We start from the raw sequence: 7,780 nt of genomic DNA, 5'->3' as shown, positions 1-7,780 counted from the left end.
GGGGATGGGGATCACCGGCCTGACCTACCCTGATATGAGTGTGTGTATATATATAATTAAAAAGAAAAATACTAATATTAAAACTTAAAAAGGCTTTTACCACTTTACCTCTTAACATACCAAATAAGTTTCACGAAAAAGTCTAGTTTATTTGTGTAATCGTGAAATTGTGATTTAGTTGGGTTATATTTGAATTTTTATTTACTTTTATATTGTAATCTAAGACATTTTTCGTAATTGGTTTGATTATGTTTGAGGTGTTTAGGCTTGCATGTTAAAAAAATTGTAATTTATTTTTAATTGTGAAAATTAGCGTATTGTAAATTTTTTCGGGCTGATTTTAGGTATAACCAATGTTGAATGTGAATTTTTACTCTTAACGGGTTCCCCAACGGATCAGGGAAAATGCAGGGACCCGACGGGGTTCCCAAATAAGATCCTGATGTGGACCAGGAAAGTTTTCGGGGACGATTTTGGTTATTAGTTTCAGCAACAGGGATACCAATAACCAGTTCGAACCTAACCCGTTGCCATTCCTAATCTCAATTCAACCGAATCCATTCAAAGGTATAACCCAACTCAACCTAACCCTTGAGGTTTGTGACGTGTTAACTGTTTTGATAATCTTTTGCATGTTATCATAGTAATATGTAATCCTACATGTGCAAACAATGAACGGTACAAAATGGCTAAAAAAGAAAATGCAACATATTGGGATACGCCGCATGGGAAAACAAAGTACTAAGAATATAAGAAACTATAATAAGGTTTTTGAACATAGGGACGTCTACCATACTGTGCACTGTTGAAACAAAAATATTGTTTTCAAGTCCCGGTGCTAAAAATGTTTTAAGTGCTTTGTAATAGTTATTTGTTGTTGTTTGTTTCCTTGTTTAGAAAGTTGGTTAGTTTTCTGTTTTTAGAAGCTGCTATAAATAGTAGTGGTGGTTGGTAGTTTTGATAGTTGTACTTTGACAGAATCTTGTGCATAGACAGATTGAGAGATTGATAGCATTCTTTGTATCAAAAACATTTGTTAATCACAGTTTATGAATATAAGCAAGCAGACTGATTTGATTCTTTCTCTTGTTCTTGATCATTGTTGATTGAATTGTTAATAGGACTTGAAAACTGGGATCACAATTGATATCAGAGTGGCATCAGATTGACTGGATTGGATTTGGATCGCATTTCTTGATCGAATTCTTGAAAATTTGTTTTTGACACTTCTTGTTTTTGTTCTTGCTAATTTTTGCAAAATTCATCTATTTGATCGATAATTGACATGTTGGTATATGTTAAAAGTGTTGCTGCATGTATTGTGAACTAATCTATGCAAGCTAATTGCATAAATTTGCAATTTTTGATTGAATTTTTGTATTATGGAATTGAATGTTGGTGTTCATCGGACGATAAATCTTCATCACCCGATAAGAATTTGTTTGTCGGTCATTGAACTTGTATGCTAAAGTGTTATTCTTTGTTCAAGCGTGTTATCGTATATTTTTGACTTGGGTTTGTTTTGGATCGGTTGTCGCTCAAGTTTTGGTCGGATAAATATTGTCCGATATCTTAGTTGTATTGCTCATCGGATAGCATTGTCATATAACCCTTGGTTATCACTCAAAGAGTCATCCGGAGACTCTATTCATCGCTTGACTCGTGATTGTCTTTATCACTCATTTTTGACTTGTCCGGATACTTGTTTCATCGTTCATCTTTGTGTCCGGATACTTGTGTTTGATTCTATAACCTTCTCATCGGTCAAGTTTCTCTGATATCTTTCTCATCGGATAACTCATTGCCCGATAACCACTTCATCGATCACTTTGTGGTCTGTTGAAGTGTCTATTCTAGTGTGTCCGATAAGTACACTTTTTGTTGTCCGATAACCTTGATTTCCTTGTCCCATAAACACTTTTTGTTGTCCGATAACAACATTTCATTATCCGATAATCTTTGGTGTCCGATATACACTTCATTTGCTGTCCGATTATCTTGATTCTTTATCCAATAACATCCATTCTTTGTCTGATAAGAGTCATCTCTTGAACTTTTTCAAAGTTTCAAGAAATTCATTTTTCTGTGTGTTGAATTTTTTAGATCCAGTCTTAGTCCATTTTATCTGAAAAAGATCATTTTTCAAGTCTTTAAAGATGTCAAAGGATATGTTGAGCATTGGTTCTGACTCAAAGCCTCCAGTTCTTGCTGTCGGGGAATATTTGCGATGGAAGGTTCAAGTGGTACATTTTCTTGACAATAAGGATGGGAAGCTGATGGAATCTATCAAGAATGGACCATACATCAATTATATGGATCTACCTTAACAGACTTCCACTGATGCAATTGTCGTAGCTGCCTCGATGAGAAAGAAAGATCCACAGTATTATACTGAAACAGAGAAACAAAGGATCCTCACTGACAAGAAAGCTTTGACTTATATGTTGATGGCCATTCCAAATGAACTTTTCAATCGAATTGACAACATAGGTTCAACTAAAGAGCTTTGGGATGAACTGGAGAAGCAGATGTTGGGAAGTGAAAAATCTATTCAGATTAGGATGAATAGTACATAAGTGCATATGAAGGGCTCAGAGCTCGAGAGAATGAAACCATCACTGAATCCTACAACAGATTCAATGTAATTTTGAATGACCTATGGAGGAACGTTGTTCAGAAGTCCATGTCTAAAATCAATCATAAGTTTCTAAAGAATTTGAATTCTGAGTGGAACTCTCTTACATTAAATTTGCAAATGAACAAGAATATGTTAGAAGAGGACATTCATGATTTTTACAGCAATATGTACGAACAAGAGAAAACTATAAGAGAGTTGATGACTGAGAAGAAGAAAGTGGTTGACTCCTTAGCTTTGCTGTCAGAGAAGCAAGGGTAAATCTGATGGAAAGAGCTCCAAGTCCTTGAAGACAGAGTTATCAGAGCAGACTGAGAGTGAATCAACTGAATATTTCTCTGTTGATCCAGATGACGACATCAGGGAGTTCTCAAAGAACTTGCTTTACTTACAAAGAAGTTTCAGAAGAGGTTTGGGAAGAAGTATGTAAAGTTTGAGAAAAGTAAAGGAAAGAAGGTTAAGCCAGAAAAGTTTGTGAAAGCCTGAGACCAGAGAGATGTGGAAGCTGAAGAAAGTAGATACTATAACCGCGGAAAGCCTAGTCACTTCATTAAAGATTACCGATTAAGTTCAAAGACTCAAACTATCACCTCAAGAAGGCTAATCTAGAAAAAGCCCTTGAGGATGGCAATGCTTTGGTGGCAGAAGAGGAAAGCTGGTTGATTGACTCTTCAGATGATGAAACTACCCATTTTACACAAGTGAATATGTGCTTAATGGGCAGAATTGAAGCTGAAGGCTCATCATCTGAGAATGAATATGAGGTAAATTCCTTAAATTCTGAATTAATGAAAGAAATTGAAAATATGAACGCTGAATTCAAAATTTTAAAAGATGGACTGAAAGGAGAAAGGAATTTGATGTTAAAGTTTAGAGAAGAAAGCTGCGGGTATAAATGCTTAAGTGAGGGCCTGAGAGAAGAACAAAAAATTCTAAGATCCGTAAAGATTAAAATTGAAAATGAATTTCTATTACTTAAAAAGAAATTGAGTGAAGTTGAGTGCGAGCGTGATAATACTCAACTGAAATTTGACGTTATTTTTCCAGAAAGATTAAATCTTTATGATAAAATAAAACAGTTAGAAGAAATTAATTATAAAAGAGACCAATCTGAATAGACACTGAAAATTTTGACAAAGAACCCAAAAGATGTTTGATTTTATAATCCTTAAATGGGTTTGGGTTATTCTGAAAACGAAACTCTAAAAAGGCCCCTAAATATTTATACGATTTTGACGAATGGGGGTCAACTTAATTTGCCATTGCTACTGTAAAGGAAATATTTGTCAAGTCTGAATCCAAATCATCTATATTTGACAAAGATGATAGTGATAAAACTGATGAAGATATTTCTGAAAAGTCAAATTTTAAATCAGTTGGAATGAAATATGATGACCTTAACTCAAGTCATGAGACAAGATAAATCATATTTTCACATACTGAACTTGATTCAGTATATTCAACTGAAAATGTTCAAAATCAAACTTCATCTGTTTTTAAAATCATCTGAAAATAAATCTGAAAAACTTTCCGAGTTTATCGAATCAATGACTCCTGAAACGTTCGAAAATATTTTAAATGAGTTTGGTTTTGATTCGAAAACAAAGGTGGTCTATGACTCAGATAGGACAAATTAAATTGCTGAACAGGATTGGAAAGTGCATTCCAACCCAGAGTTCGATCTTAATTTGAAAAGGATTTCTGATCTTAAAGAAGAACTTCGAGCTGAAAAAGATTTGTATTTTAAAGCTGAGAATGATTTTCTAACCAAATCAAAAGAGGTTGAAATTAAAATTTATGAGTTGACCTTGCTTAATGTTTGTAAAGATAATTTGCTTGCGTCCAATCTGAAAAAGATTTCTAATTTGGAAAAAGAATTAAGTTCATGTTTTGAAGATAGAACTCGGCTTATGAGTAAAATCATTAAGCTTGAGGAAAATCTCAAAATAACTTCAAGATCAGTTGTCAAAAATTCAAAAGATGTTCATATTGCCTCAAATTCAAAAATAACTGTTATTGAGAACATAAATCTTTCTGAGAGTAAGTTTGAAAGGAGAGCCTTCTCATACTAAAACTGAAAATGTTTCTAACGCTACTCCCAAATTCGTCAAATATGTTTTGAATGTCAAATCTATTAAATATGAATCATTATCTTTAAAGCGCTCTACTAGCGGAAAATCTTTTTCTGTGGAAGAATTGTTAAAGATAGGCAAAGACTGCAAGCGAAAGTCTTCACAAAAGATTGAGAAAAATGTTTTTAATAATTCATCTTCTGTAAAAAATGTTTTTGTTAATAAAGATAGTTGCAATTGTAAATTTGTGAATCCAAAGTGTAATGTGGATGATGATTTTAAGAATGTTAAAAAAATTTCTCACCCATATTTTTTATCTGTTGCTAAGTGCCATATACATTGCAATTATTGTGGGTCAAACTCCCTTGCAGTTAATGCTAAGTGTAAAAGTCATCAGGATCAAAGATTTCAAATTCTAACTCAAACATCCCACTTAAAGCAAAAATATCAACGGTCCTCATGTTGCTAAAAAGAAATATGTTGCAAATAAAGATTTTTCTAAATCTAAAAAGGAGGAGCCATATTTTGTTGATGTGAGATTTGTATGGAAATGGGTGTCTAAGGCAAAATATGAGTGATGCGTTAAACCTATATCTTCAAATATCATTTCTAACCCTCCAGGACCCATTTGGAAATGGGTACCTAAATCTCTATGATTGTTTTTGTAGGAGTGTCATGTGTAGTACGTAGACTCAGAATTTTCAACACACATGACAAGACACAACATATTTGACGATTTTGGGAGTAGCCTTAGAAACATTTTCAATTTTAGTATGAGAAGGCTCTCATTTCAAAGAAAATCCTGGCAGAACAATCATGGGTATGATGTAAAATTCTTTATAAATGGTTGTGTGATTATTGACTCTGAAGGAATAGAGGTACTTCGAGCTGAACGCTATGGTAATCTGTATGTTGTTAACTTTCCAAATCTTACTGCTTCTAGGCCAATTTGCTTAATCTCCAAAGCAACAAAAGAAGACAGTTGGACATGGCATAGAAGATTATCTCATCAGAATTTCAGAGATATTAATCGGCTTGTAAGTAGTGATTTAGTCATTGGTCTGCTAGAACATATATTTGATAAGAACTCACTTTGTTCGGCATGTGAAATGGGAAAGATTACAAATTCTTCGCATAAAGAAAAATTTGCTTCGTCTTGTAAATCTCCTCTCGAAATGATTCACATGGATTTATGTGGACCATTGCGCACTCAATCACTTGGAGGTAAAAAGTACATCTTGGTGATAATCGACGAGTATTTCAAATACACGTGGCTAGAGTTTCTGATAGCCAAATCTGATGCGCCAAATCAGATGCGCCAAATCTGATTATATCTTTTATCAAGCGTATCCAAGTTCTTCTACAAATTCCAATTCAAAAGCTTCGAAGTGACAACGACATTAAGTTTACAAAGGAGACCCTTCAAACTTTTCTTCGAACTGTTGGAATTTCTCACAACTTTTCTATTGTTTGAACTCCATAACAAAATGGAGTTGTTGAAAGAAGAAATAGAACGTTAGTCGAGGCTGCTTGGACTATGTTGGCTTACTTTAGTCTACCTCTGTATTTGTAGGCTGAAGCAACGTCTACTACTTGCTTTACACAGAATCGAACGATCATCGTCAAGTGCTTTAAACAAACTACTTATGAGTTAATAATAAAATAAAGCCTAATGTAAAATTCTTTCATGTTTTTGGATACAGATGCTTTGTGCTTAACGATCGAGATAATCTCAAGAAATTCAATAAAAAGGCAAAAGAGGGCTACTTCATTAGCTATTCGTTAATAACTAAATCCTTCCGAGTCTACATCAAGTCATCTAAGATTGTCATTGAAAGCATCAACATCAGATTTGATGAATCTTCGACTTCTGACAACTCAGTTCAGGACTCAAGCTACAACCATTAGCTTATACACAAAGCAGTGTAGAACATGTTCCAAACAAGACAATTAATTATGATTCTTCTATAAAAAATCAAATTTAGATTCTTTGTTTAAAGACGCATTTGATCTTACTTGGGATATTCTTGCAGATTACGAAATATCTAATCTACCCAAGGTAAATGAACCAGTGGTCCCAGTTCTGCACGTTACTCAACTTTCTGGACTATCTGAAGCTGGTTGTTCAACATCAAATGTTGTCCAACCTGAATATGTTGAAGCTACTGAATTAGAACATGTTCAAGCTAAGACAGAGACTCAACCAGAGATTGTTCAATCTAATATTGATCAATCTGAGTCTTCTGTACCTGCTAATGAAGCTGAACTTTCTGAGATTCAAGCTGAAGAAAAATCAGCTGATATTCAAGCTAAAGTGAATTATGAGAGTCAAGATGTAACTAATAAATATGATGATTAGGAAAACATAACTGATGTTCAACCCCTTCCTTGTACTCACAAGTGGACGAAAGAACACCCCCTACTCAAATAATTGGTAATATAAATGACAGAGTGAAAACGCAATCTGCTACTGCTGACGAGTGTCTTTTCGTGAACTTTCTTAGTGCTATAGAGCCAAAGAAGCAAGCCAAAGAAGCAATATGAAGCATTGCAATATCCAGATTGGATTAATGCCATGCAAGATGAACTTCGGGAATTTGAAAGAAATCAAGTATGGAGACTCGTACCCAGGCCGAAAGACAAATCAATAATTGGTACAAAACAAGATAGGAATTGTAGTGAGAAAAAATCTCGATTGGTTGCTAAAGATTATAGTCAACAAGAAGGAATCGATTATGACGAGACCTTTGCTCCAGTCACATGCATTGAAGCCATCAGAATATTTCTGGCGTACGCAGCTCACAAGAATTTCAAAGTTTATCAAATGGATGTCAAATCGGCATTCCTAAACGGTATTCTTCACGAAGAAGTCAACGTGAGTCAGCCTGAAGGCTTTGTTGATCCACACAAGCTTGATCATGTCTATGTCCTAGACAAAACATTATATGGTTTGAAACAAGCTCTTAAGCCATGGTATGATACTCTAACTCAATTACTACTGAAATCTGGTTTCAAGAAAGGTACAATAGATACTACGTAATTCCTTAAAAATTAAGGTAACCACATGATATTT

The sequence above is a fragment of the Cynara cardunculus genome, assembly GCF_001531365.2.
Source record: "Cynara cardunculus var. scolymus isolate 2C chromosome LG 16, CcrdV1, whole genome shotgun sequence".
Classification (NCBI taxonomy): Eukaryota; Viridiplantae; Streptophyta; class Magnoliopsida; order Asterales; family Asteraceae; genus Cynara; species Cynara cardunculus.
The sequence above is the reverse complement of the archived record's forward strand: the minus strand, read 5'-3'. Positions refer to the sequence as shown.